The following is a 14,104-nucleotide window of genomic DNA, read 5'->3' on the forward strand; positions in this document are numbered from 1 at the left end:
CATGGTGTTTATACTAACTGCACTCACTGCAGTTTAATCGTTATATTTGTAGTAAAACTGTGGTAAAATGAATGGTAAACAATTCACCAAAAACATGGTTACTACACTACTATGATAAAACCATGATTAATTTTCCTATGCACTTTTATTTAACTGTGAAGAGCAGAACGCATATTATATATCAAAAAGCACAATTTGTTTACTGAAATAAGAATGCCCAATTTGAAAATGCTTTGAAGATTAAGAATGATTTCAATGCAGTTTAGGTACAGCCGAGATTTTCCAGCCACGCATCAGCTGCAAGCAGTTTATCACACGTGCTCGGGCATCTTTCGCTCCATAAATGTGTTGCATGCGTGCAGCACCGTGGACAGCGTCACTCGCGCTCTTTCCATGGTGCTGAAACAGTACACACAGCAGCAAGCGTGGCTTCCATGGTTAATTTTCTCTGTCTAATTAAACTCTGTCATAGGCAAAATATGATAAATATGCAAATTATCTATAGAAAATTATAAAATTGCTGTTTATTTGTTACAGAAATAAATCTACCGTTCCACCATACACTGCACGTCAGATTTGTGTCCAACGCCGTGTGTTGGTAAATCCTGTTCCCCCAAATGAGAATTATATATTTGGTTATTGACTTTCACTTGTCGACTCCAGAATCATATTTTACAGAAGAAAAAAGAAACCACAAGGCATTGCGTTTAACGAATGGCGCATAGTTTTCCCAAGTAGACGGCTTAAACGCATGACAAATAGCATAATAATGTTGAATGCAAACCCGTTTATGAGATACCGGCGCGCAATACCTCTCCTTGTCTTCTCATATGAAAATATGCCACGATGACGAGTCCCCACAGTACTTGATTCAATACACCTTCAATGTGTGTTTTACGAGCGCCCTGTCAGTGCGTGCGCGTTTTTAAGATTCGTCAAACGCGCCGTCACACTGTTGTATAAACTCGCAGAAGCCCGTTGAGGCGGAACGTTGTGGTAATAGTATTTTTTCGAGCTCATTTTCTATTGCAAACCGCCTTATTTTCATCTTTTAAGACACGGCAGTGCCACATGAGAAAAAGGGAGTGTCGGCACACTCAGCTCGAGAGCAAGTCACTCGTGTGTGCGCTCAACATAGCCCTATCTGAAAGCCCATCTCGTGAGACGCAGGTGAAGGGGGCAGCGGCAGGCGCGTCAGTGCGCGCTCACATCCGAGTCGCTCAGATGGAGTTCTGCTCCGCAGTTCAACGAGCGTGAGGCAATGCGAATTCACCTGCTGGAGCACTGTGATCACGCTGCGGGGAAAACTGACGCGCTGGGAGAAGTTGCTGTTTGAAGAATAAACCGCACAATGTTTGGATTAAAATTAAGGACACGTTTTATGTGGATTATTAACTGTGCAGATAAATGAGAGCTTTAATTATACATCTCTGAGCAAGTGAACCTAAGCGAATGCGATGCAACTCGCTTCCTTGCAGATCTCGCGAAGAAGCATCCAAAATTGATATATTCGCGGTAAGGGAAAAGATCACAAAGATTGCTTTCCATTTGATTAAAACGAAATCTGCAAATTTGCTAAGGATTGGGATGGACTAATAACGCACACAAGTGAGGATTTTACAGTTTCAATAGCAGACCCTCAGACAAAGTGCTATTTTCTTTCCAGACAGATCGTTTGCGTATAGTGTCAAACTTAAGGAGTAGTTATCATCTGGGTAAACATGGAAAGAACGTCAACGGATAACAGCGATGACTTGGATTTCCTGGATGTAGGAGGGCAGATTTAGTTTGTTCGTCTAAATGAACAAATCGATTGCCAAAATACGAAAAAAACTCAATAGTGATGACTTATCACTGTCACAGTGCTTCTCTGAGTTTTGGCTCGTAATGTAATTGGCTGAAGACAAGTCATTTTGTGGACGGTTAACCAGAGGTTATGTAATGCAAGCACCGAGAATGACATTTCCCTGTCACAGAGCTTTAAGCCGGAATTTTGCATCAGTTTGATTAGACGGCTTTTTTTCCTTCTAGGATCTTTGCTAAAAATCAACGTCGCTTTTTTTAGTGCCCTGCGGCACGCGATTTTGATGTCAGACGAGGTAAGAACAAACGGCAACACCTTCTAATTGCAGCTTGCGCTTTATTGTCTCTTTATGCATTAATGGCTTCAAGATTCAAAATATCTTTAATGTTTTATGATATCTGCTATTGCCTACAGTTAAAAACGTTTCTTGTTGGTGAGTTTTTTTAATTTTTTAAATTTTGTAATGTGGCACATTATCTGCAGTTCTGTTGACTAAAATTAAAAGTAGGCGTTCAAATTAAACCCGCAATAGAATTGTATACATTCAATGCATGCGATAAGACGCGAGGAGAAACACGTATGTATACGTTGTTGTGCATTTTTGTGGTCTCACAAAACTTGAAAGATGAAAAATGAATACTTATAAGCAATAAGTCTGTACAATAATCTGAACGTAAGAACAAAACGTCGCCGTTTATTTCCCCACGTTATGCGTGTCTAACTCCACGGTAGACTATTGGCGGAGTTACATTTCGATGCAACAGTTTGAATGAAAGAAAAAATCTTGCGGTCTGCAGTAATTGCACTAGTTAAGCCTTTGAAGTGCTTCTGTCAGTTTTGCATGTCGATTTATCGGTAGAAGAACATTAGTGGTCAAAATTTTTATTCAGATTTTAATGACAGAATTTAATTCCTGCAAAAACACTGACAGATCGATTTGGCACAGATCGTGCCCGACATTGACCTATAGGCCACTTTCTCAGACAAATGCTGAATGCACACACTTTTCGGTTTGCTTTGGATCATGATTCTGCTTGTTTAAAGAAAGCAGATCTCATTTACTTAAAGACTCACAGCATTTACCAAGCAACTAATAATATAAAGCACGTTGACTCTTTTGCGCAACACAATGTGACGTTGCCATCTCCACTATATTGTGACGTATGCTGTTTCACCTGTGTCGCTGTTTTTGCATTGTCTGTCATGCATTTAACATTTAACTATATGACACATCATATTGCACTCGTTGAGAAGATTAAAACGCATTAATTTTTTTATTTCTTGCTATGCCTTTAATCTATTGCATTATGTATGTGTAACCGAGTAGGCAGCAGCCCAAGACCTTTTAAAGATATTTAAAGAGATTTCAACTAAGTTTTATGACTCCTTGACTATGCCACCCCACAATTAGGGGAATCAGACCCAATTAGGGCACACAGGTTCAATACCAGAGAGAAAATATTTAAGGCCAGAGACGTGGGTACAAATATAGAAGATCTTTATTAAGTCCTAATTATTTAAATATCTAAAAAATAACTTTTAGTACCATTGCTAATTTGAACTGCTCAGGTACGAAACACTCACAACTATAAAAGAAAAGACAATTGTGAATTGGGGGGAAGAGGCATGGATTAGCTACTAACCAATGACAACACTAGAAAGAAAGTACTCAAACCAAATTCCTCACACACACCCACAGAAACAATAATAATAATAATAATAACAGCATTCAGTGTAACCCCAAAATTATAACAAAATGTGCAACCTCCTCCTCCAAATCCCCCCCAAATCAATAAAAAGAAAAGAAAAAACACTTATAAAATGTATAAACAAAATAACTATTACACATACGTTAGAAATTAAATATCAATTCAACATAATAGAAGAAAATACAATGAAAACAATGGCCTTACCTCACGAGCTCACCTCTCATTACACTGCTCATACAGTAAAAGAGCAGGACAAGCGAGCAAAGCAGGAAATGCGCCACCATGTTGGCAATGGCAAAATAAACAAACAAACAAAAAAAATACACTAACACACAGGGCAGCCAATGGCGGCAGAGCAATAGGCAATGCCTGAGGTTAATAAGAGAAATTGACAGCCAGGACTCGGCCAGTGGGCAAACATGCGCTTCCTTCGGCCACAGCAGATAACGTCACCAAGGGCAGTATCAACAATGACGCACGTCCAGGTGGACAACTCTCACCCTTATATACCCTCGAGTTCCAGACCACAAATTAAAAATGAGTGGAATAACTTGGCCATCTAGGCACACGTAATCCACTCTGCTACATATGCATAAAATCTCAGCTGCTACATTTACTTGGAGCTATTCCTTCAAATATATTTAATGTATGCCATTTGGAAGAGCATGAGATTTATGCATGCATTGTGTGAGACTGAGTAAGCACAACTGGCATTAGCAAGGGTTCAATTTTCAGGAAGAAGTACACTGATAAATATGTACTTTGGTACTGCGAATGCACTTTAAATGGCTTTGGATAGAAGGTTTGGCTGATTGCATAAATGTAACAGAGAGAGCTGTGTGAGAAAAGAAAGCGTTGTTGATTGTGTGGAGTGTATTTAAGTTTGCAGCCCAGGCTGTCTGTATATAAAAGAACAAAACAGCATGTGTTTATCTAATAGCCAATATAAGGACCAGGAGAGGCAAGACAACGGGGAGGGAATGAGGTGGACCTGCTTGAGTCCTCTCCAGGTTGTGAAAGCTATACACTGCGGGTCTTTTACGTTAGTCAGGTGTACTTCTGCTTTCTCAGGAAAAAGTGACTCGAACTCTCTATACTTGAGTCTAACAACCCCTAATCCACTACCTAGACAAAGAATACTAGAGGAATTCATGACTACACTCTTAAAAAAAACAGTAATACCATAGAAGAACCATATACTCAAAGGTTAAAACCATTTCTATTTTGCTTTTAATAATCTAAAGATCCTTTTCCACCTTTTGTGAATAGGTTGTTTATAGAACCATTCACCCAAAAATGGTTCTTCTATGGCATCGTAAAGCACCTTTTTTAAGAGTGTAGGCCTATGTGAATTTGCACATGCATTTGTAAGAATTGTTTGCATACTGGCTATATCTCTGAAGCTTAGGATGGTAATGGGCTGCGAATCGTACCACATCTCTGATCATCAGACTGTCATGGCTTTACGGTCTGAATTTCCCTGCTGAGTGATGTACACACTAAGGATTTTGTATAATGTTCCTGTTGAATACACTCAAGCCCTGTTTCAAGCACTGTTTACCTACGCTCAGGAATGTACTGTAATAAGTCTATGTGCCATAAATTCATTAAAGCGCTGCTGCTCCAATTTGTGTTGCTGTTGTTAAGGATCTTAATAATTGTGAAATTCCCAAGGATCATTAAAACTCATTAGGTTGTAACGCTATGGCTAAAATTAAGGTTCAGTCTGCGAACGCTGAATATGTGCTTGCTTGTGGAGTATGTAGCAATGCTTTCTGTCCTGCTATATGTTAAAACTCACACCTGCATAAAATTCAGTCATAGGAGTTTGTGTTGTGAAGTCTAGGCAGATTGGTTATGAGAGAATACTGTAGCAGTATTAAAGGTCCAATGCTTAATTTTTTGGAGGATCTATTGACGGAAATGCAATACTGTATATACTATGAGGAGCCGTTTAGGCCTTAATTATTGAAATGACTCTTACAAACACTAGTGAAATAAAAACATTGATTGAACTTAGTGAAATTCATTCATATGTATTAGTGAAAAACCTCTTACAAACACTACTGAAATAAAAACATTAATCAAACTTAGTGAAATTCATTCATATGTATTACTGAAATACCTCTTACAAACACTACTGAAATAAAAACATTAATCAAACTTAGTGAAATTCATTCATATGTATTACTGAAATACCTCTTACAAGCTAGTGTAATAAAAACATTGACTTACCTTAGTGAAATTCATTCACATGTATTACTGAAATACCTCTTACAAGCACTATAGTGAAATAAAAACAGATCAAACTTAGTGAAATTCATTCACATGTATTACTGAAAAGTCTTTTACAAACACTAGTGAAATTCATTCATATGCATGCTAAACAGCCTCTTATAAACACAAGTGCACTGCTGAGGCAACATACTTCAGGTATAGTTGATGAAAGATTTCAGTGTAGTTGATGAGAGCTTATTTCACTTGAAAGGGAAGCTGCACCCGCACTTCCGTTTAGTTTGATTTGAGCCCAGGCAAACCTTTGTTATACATCTGTTGTTGTGTTGCAAAATGTAGTTTTAAGAGCTCGTTAGAGCACAATGTGGTTGTCTAACTTTACAATTTGAGGCCGAATTATAAAGGCCCGACTGTTTAAAAACGTGCTCCGTCTTTTTCGGAGGTGCAAGGTTCGGGCTGTCAATGGCTACGAGTCACGGCCCGCTGAGAACAGTAATATCTGGCAGCACGTTCTGACCAAATTGTTAGCTATAACAGTGTCCTTAACACACTTTTAATCCTGCTTGCCCGGTGTGACTGAGATCGCGCTATACACACGTGACCCGGGACATTTACCTTGCATGTTGCACTCATATTCTGGTTTTACCTGCTCATAGTATTCTTTATTTATATATAGGCTACCATTTATTACTCTTTAAATGCACAGATTGAGCTTTGTTGTGCGTTATAAAATGTCCCTAAAACTCCCCCCCAGTGCTCGAATTGAGGGGGGGCTGGGGGGATCCTGGACCCCCCATAAGGCATTAGGGACCCCCCATAAGAAGTAAAAAATAGACTTAGGGGGTTCCCTCAGATATTTTTATTTGAGTAAAAATGATAATGATAAATGTGATTAAATTCATGCAATGGATGTGATAAATTTCGTTAATTAATTATTTACAATAATTTATATTAAGTTTGTTTATGGGCTAGTCGTCTTGTCTCTTTAAATTTTAAACACCCCGCCCTGCGTCTAAAGAACGCTAAGCGCAGGACATCGTTGACGTGACTGCTTGATTGGCGTCGCTCCGGTTAAGATAACTTCAGCTAAAAAAATGAGATTAATAAACCTCCACTCGCAGCCGGGAAGCTCGTTGTGCGGTTTCTGTGCTAATCCATTCAGAATTGTATAAAACTTGTTTTTCATGCTGCTAAGACCAACAGCCACATACACGCTGCAAAGTTTCGGGAATTACATCGGCATATAAATGCGGGATTCACTCTTGAAATAGCTATGATTGACATATTGATAGCCACATAGGCGTAATTTGCGGGTGGGACAATTTTGTCCCCACCACTTATTGGAAGAAATAAAAAATACGGAGTGTCTATTTACCGTGCAAGTAGCCCGCTTTGTAAATGGCTATTTATACTATTCAAGTGGCGTAGCGATGAAAATATTTGAAAATGGCTGTTCAAGTCATACATGTACCAAACATTTTGCGCTTAATTGCACTTTGGTGCTATATATTCGTCCTTATTGTTCTCGACATGCGGTTGCTATCGTCTATTGCAAGATTAATTACATTTTGCTACTTGATAGAAAACTCCAATAAATGGAAAAAGTCACAACTTTGTAGTTTCTTGAGTTCAAAACAAAATTTAGAAAGTTTGTTGTATATTTGTAGCCTATCTGGCAATACCCGTAGTAATAAGTGAAAATAAGATTTTTTAAAGATATTATTTTTCCATCTGTTTCCCCAGTATACTTGAATGTTTGTCCTTATTAGCAGGGGGTTCCCAAACGTCTCAATCCTTGACCCACCGACAGGTAATCTGTGTTCAAACACCAAATTTTTAACATGGGGAAAACACACATTTGTTTCAATAGTTTTTATTATATCACGAATTAATACGTTTAATTACGTACGGCAACAGCCATCCTTACATATAATAAAGCACAACACGCTTTAAATGATCTATTGATGAAAACATGATATAGTTTAAAAACAAATGGAAGCAGATCTGATATGTGATGTGAAAATTTGGAATAGTGAGTTCAGCGGATTCGAACCTACTTCACGGCTGTGTCAATATTATTTGTCATGCGTCTTTCGCACTAACGTTACAACACTTAAGCCGTCGATAAAGCGGCGCTGTTTTTATACTGTTTTCTAGAGGAGGAGTCACCTACATTTTTCGCGCTTGTGACGTCCATGAATATTCCCAACGAGTTATTACAGAAACAATTTATTAAAGTATTGTTTGTGTCGTCTTTGTCCCCACCACTTTTCAAAACAAAGTTACGCCACTGGATAGCCATACTGTAGTTATTTCCTGAATAAAACAGACTTTTGGACTGAAATGGTTGAATAGTCTGCTGACTGACAGACTCGCTCATAACAGTCCCTTGCCGCTGAAATCGTTGAAAAATCCTCACAACACTAACACAAAGACTGACAGCCGGTCTTGTCACAATTGATATTTTTAATATCTAATAAACTAGTTTCTTGCATTTAAACAAGTCTTTTGGAACAAACATTATTATCACAAAGTGTCAATCATCCAGTTGTATTTAGGGAAAATAGTAAATACTACATTAGTAAATAATGCTAGAATTATTCTGTTTGACGTAAACTACTGTTCAAAAGTCATTTCTGTTCACCAAGCCTGCATTGATTTGATCCAAAATACAGTAAAAGAAGTCTGTTCTTTTATGTAAGCCTGTTTTAATAAATAGTATATAATTATGCATATTATGTTCAAATATTTTGTGTATTTTGTATAAATTGTATATTGCGAGACTAACCCCCACCAAAAAAAATCTTTTGGTGGGGACCCCCATAAGACTTGACTCAATTCGAGCACTGCCCCCCCACTATGGTAAGGGTGAGGGATGAGTTACAGAGGTGGGATTTAGGATTAAAGACCAATCATGTATCAGCATCCGCAATAAATAAACCAATCAGAATTAGGGGAGTCACAATCTGCCCAATAAACTGCGTGGTGTGAGGCTCACTATACCTTATCATAGTATGGGGATAAAAGATTTAGGGACATTTTAAAATACTCAATGAAGCTCAATCTGTGCATTTAAAGAGTGATAATATGGCGAAATTCACTACACACCTTCTAAAGAAAGAATACTATGAGCAGATAAAACCAGAATATGAGCGTAGTTAACGTGCAAGATAAATGTCTCGGGTCAGCTCCGCATAGCGCGAGCTCTGTCACACCGCGCAGGCAAGATGAAAAGTCAAAAGACCCCCGTTATACCTAAAACAAAATATATTTAATACATAATCTGTGTGTCGAGACATCAGAACCAGCGACAAGTTACATGTGCTGCCAGATATTACTGTTCTCAGCGGGTCGTGACTCGTGACTACTGACGACCGAGCACATTTTAAAACAGTCACGACTTTATAATTAGGCCTCAGATTGCAAGTTTAAACAACCACGTTGTGCTCTGTCGAACTCTTAAAAATACATTTTGCAACACAACAACAGATGTATGTATAACAAAGGTTTGCCTGGGCTCAAATCAAACTAAAAACGGAAGTGCGGGTGCAGCTTCCCTTTCAAGTGAAATAAGCTCTCATCAACTACACTGAAATCTTTCATCTATACCTGAAATATGTTGCCTCAGTAGTGCACTTGTGTTTATAAGAGGCTGTTTAGCATGCATATGAATGAATTTCACTAGTCTTTGTAAAAGACTTTTCAGTAATACATGTGAATGACTTTCGTTATAGTGTTTGTAAAAGATTGCAGTTATACATATGAAAGGTTTCAGTAATGTTTGTAAGATGTATTTCAGTAATACATATGAATGAATTTCACTAAATTCGATCGATGTTTTTATTTCACTAGTAAGAGGTATTTCAATAATACATATGAATGTATTTCACTAAGGTAAGTCATTGTTTTTATTTCACTAGTGTTTGTAAGAGGTTTTTCAATAATACATGTGAATGAATTTCACTAAGGTAAGTCAATGTTTTTATTTCAGTAGTGTTTGTAAGAGGTATTTCAGTAATACATATGAATGAATTTCACTAAGTTTGATCAATGTTTTTATTTCACTAGTGTTTGTAAGAGTCATTTCAATAATTAAGGCCTAGCGGCTCCTCATAATATACAGTAACTATGTCTTCAGAGGTATATAAAGACCTTACATAATGTTTTTATTACGTTAGAATGAGCTTTTTCTATCTACATACACCACGGGTCCCCTTGCATGGAATTCGCCATGTTGTTTCTACATTAGCCCTAAACGGACAAACTGCTCTACAGAGCGCATTTTGTAAATACGTGATCTCCTTCGGCAAAGAAGCGAAAACGTGACATCTTAGTCTTGCGTCCTAGTGCTTCGAAAGCGAGGGGGGAGGGGTGGAGTGAGCCGTTGGTTGAAGTTGACCTATCGCTACGGCCCTCCCCTCAAATGCAGTTGAGCCAATGACAGCTGAGTATTAGTTGCACGGGGATCGGAAATCTGACAACTTGAGGTTTCAGCGCATCGAGAAGCATTGTAAAATCCGAAGCTCTCGTCGTTTTTTACGGTGTTAATGTTACAAAAATGGCAAAACGATGTGTTCCAGGTATCCGGAGGGGATTGGGATTGGGAATGGAAATTATTTTATTACATTTGCTAAACCTAAACAAGACAGAGCAAAATGAGGGCGCAGTAACCTGGAAAATCCCAAAGAAATCATTTGTCATTACTATCATTATTACAACTTAATAATAATAACGACAAGAGTGGTCTTCAATGAACCGAAGAGAGCACACGTCACTCCTCTCTTCATTAAGTTACATTGGCTCCCTATAGTCGCTCGGATCAAATTCAAAACTCTGCTCCTTGCCTACAAGACCACCACTGGTTCAGCACACCCTTATCTTCATCTGCTAATGCAGACTTATGTACCCGCCAGATCACTACGCTCTGCAAATGAACGACGTCTTGTGGTGCCATCCCAAAAAGGTAAAAAATCACTCTCATGTTCAGCAGATCAGCAGATTCTGTGACCATCTTCAAGAATCTCTTCCGTTAGCACCTGACCGAGAATTTCTGACTTCTATCTCTTTCTATATATATTAAAAAAAACTTGTATACTGCTCTGTATACTGTGGTAGGCTTTGTGAGACCAGTTTTATTCCACTTATGCTTTTTGTTGTCCTAATGTTGTTCCAATTGCTTCCATTGTTTACCCCATTTGTAAGTCGCTTTGGATAAAAGCGTCCGCTAAATGACTAAATGTAAATGTAAACTTATAATTTTTTATGTGCTCAAGCGGAACGTTAATGTCATCATGTGCTTCAGCAAGGTATCACTGGCGAAAAACTGTAAATTTAGCGAGTCCATGCTAACATACTGCCCTAAATAGCTAACTGTTCTCACATCATGTTCATTGCAGGTCAAAAACACACAAGCGAAGGTTCTACATGTCAGTGCCTCTCCATATTAAACTGGTTAAATGTAAATTAATTTAATCATACCCTGCGGTACATGAACTGTATTGTCACTTGCGATCATGAAGACCAGCTTCTCCCACTTGCATTGTGATCTGTAAACTCTCGCTTCCAAATGAATTTTATTATTTTCCATATTTATTGTAAAATCTTTTATATATCCCTCCATGATATATTTAAGTCCCACTAGAATGCTCCCCAACGAGAGTGTGTGCAAAATGTGTGAAAACTTTCACACTGACAGCTCTCATTGTAAGACATTAGCGAAATCTGAGTGTTTGTCCGAGTTAGCGACAGTATCTAAGGGGGGTGGGGCTTAACGATTCGCAATCTCACCACTAGATGGCACTAAATTTCATACACTGGACCTTTAAATGCACAGTTATGTTAAAAGGTTTACTGTTTGGAGAGAATGGAGTCTTGGATGTTTGCAAACTATTAAAAAGAATATTAACTTTATAGCAAGGTGAGAGTCATAATCTCGCAATCTATCAGTCTTTAATATATATGAGAAGATATTGAGATTTATGGTGTGATCAAACTCTCTCATCTAAAAGCTCCCATGTCCTGTTTTTAATTTACACAAAAAAAGGAAGAAGCAAATTTACATTTATTCATTTAGCAGATACTTTTATCCAAAGTGACTTGCAAATGAGAAAGCATTCAACATTTTGTCTTAAAAGCCATATTGTCTGTAAAACTCCCATTACTGTGTAGCACTAATGTAATACTTTAAGTATTTAAAAATGTTTTCATCTGTAGTTCGGTAAAGTATCAGTTTTATGCTATCTCATCCTTCCTTTTAAAAATCTGTAATCGTCCCTTCCTTAACCTTTTCAGCTCTGCAGTTTACAATGTGCAATAGAATAATGTAAAATGTTACGATTGAGAAGAATAATAAAAATAAAGAGCCTAAACAACGACCTCTCGCTTTCTCTCTCAGTGTGTTGTTAGGATTTGTTAGTTGGCTGCAAAATCTGTAAACCAAATCACAGCCTTCCCTTCCTTAACTACTTCTAATTGATCAGATTACGAGGTAGTAAATGTGAAATATTCCTCATGGCCACCAGCTGTTCGCTCTGGATAGAGGGCAGCACTGTCTGCATACAAAGCAGCTGCAGGTGCTCCTAGAGGACCACACTGAGAACAGGGACATCATCTGCCTCCATTCAGCTGTTGAGGGCTTAAAATCGCTCATCTGGATGGGTGGTGTAGTTGCCGTGGAGCTGATGGAATGTGAAGCGCGCCGGGCTGCTTGTGTTCTGTGTTTACTTCTCTTTGCAAACTCATTGAGCGGGCTCAAATTGGACCCATAACAGGTGTTTTAGAGAGTCGGGCTTGTTAGAACAGGGCTCACAGTGGTCAGTTGTAATTTGCTGAATAATGGTAGTTTTGGTAAATGAATACAGTGAAAGTGCAGTAATCTGCAGGCGTTTGTAAGGGCGAGCGAGAAGGGAGTAGTTGCTGTAAAAATTGGCATGCTTAACCTTGACAGTAAACACCTTGTGGATGCTGAAATATCATTTTTTAATGACAGACGGTTGTGTGTGTATGACTATGCAGGGTTGTGGATGGGAGTCTTGGGCCTCTTTAGTGTATACAGCTGTGTGCCCTATGTCTTCGAAAATTCTTTAAAAAAAAAGCTTTTTAAAAAGCGCTGGACCTGTGCGCCCCTTGAATAATTCCCCTTTTTTATGTTATCTAGCCACCAGCTCCGGCCAAATGTATGTGATTAAAGAGTTAGCAGTCACTCCGAACTGTATTTAAGATAAGTGCGCCAGGGTCATATTCCTCTAATCTTTTCTCTTCTCATCTGGCCCATAGTGACGTAAAGTGTCATTGCTGTGTCCGTCTTGAGGAACGAGTAGCTTTATAGGAAGCCTTACAGTTGGTGGGACAGAAATGTGAAGTGTTCTGCATGATCCACTCCGCTGAACTTACTTGACCGGTGGCTGTAATCCCTCCCGTATGGGGTTAATTAGATCCCCTCTTTAATTTCATCCTGTTTATCGGCCCTAAGAGGGTGGAGAAGACGCCCGGCCCTCCCGCTCACCTGTTTTATGAGCCTAACAGGTCTGCTCGTGTTGATCGTAGCCGGTGTGGCGACCTCAATTTACGCATGGGTAATTTGATTGTGGCGGGCGTCTTCATGCTATATTTTCCAGATCAATCTCAACTATTGTAATCCAGATTCAATTAAGAGACGTCTGGAGACGGAGACGTGCACAGAGGTGTTGAGCGTGTGTGTGCTGTTTGGCTACATGTATGTGTGGGAGGGATTTGGGAGGGCATTTGTTTATTTTGTTATTGTTTGTTTTGGTGGTGGTTTTGTCTGGTACTCAGGAAGGAGTTCTCCGTTTCCCCACGGCTTTAACAGATTTTAGTGGGTGTGATAAATGTAAAAAAAGTTTTTTTTTGTCTTGCATAAAAATAACTACATTTAGAGCATTTTGTTCCCTCACAGGCTCACATGCATTCACTACAACATGTCAGAATGCACTTGATCTTTATGAGAAGCCAAAAGCTTAATACAGTGTCTTCTTGGTCGACTCCAGAGAGGCCCATACATCTTTCACCCCTCTTTTTTCACCCCTTGTCGTGTCCCACGTGCCCTGGTCAATAAGGCATAACCTTTTAATGCATGCACATTAGCTCAGTCAAGCGGGAGATGGGGTCATATTGGATCACTTACAAAATGATCTAAAATAGAAGAATATTGTTTTTGTCGGCTTATATACAGTAAAACCAATTTTGAATACAAAAAAGTTAAAAACATTGAAGCCATTTGTAGATCCAAAGGTCTTATTTTAAAATTATTTTTATATTTTCATAATATGGAAATATTATTTATATTTTAAGCATTACACTGAAGACTTGATTCATATTATGCTGCTACTGTATTGAC

At 38.5% G+C, this 14,104-nt stretch overlaps 1 protein-coding gene across 2 annotated transcripts in view; it reads left to right on the forward strand.

Moving 5' to 3' along the window:
* The first annotated feature begins 967 nt into the window (after positions 1 to 967).
* The window catches only part of cacna1ia (calcium voltage-gated channel subunit alpha1 Ia), a 166,523-nt gene continuing 153,386 nt past the window's right edge, over positions 968 to 14,104 (forward strand). Inside the window, exons 1-2 of one of the 2 annotated variants that reach the window (XM_057346063.1) lie at positions 968 to 1,515; positions 2,032 to 2,099. The gene's annotated coding sequence lies outside the window, so the exon portion shown is untranslated. The remainder of the gene's footprint in view (positions 1,516 to 2,031; positions 2,100 to 14,104) is intronic. The other variant, XM_057346064.1, reaches the window with a different exon arrangement.

Source organism: Triplophysa rosa, linkage group LG11, assembly GCF_024868665.1.
Source record: "Triplophysa rosa linkage group LG11, Trosa_1v2, whole genome shotgun sequence".
Lineage (NCBI taxonomy): Eukaryota > Metazoa > Chordata > Actinopteri > Cypriniformes > Nemacheilidae > Triplophysa > Triplophysa rosa.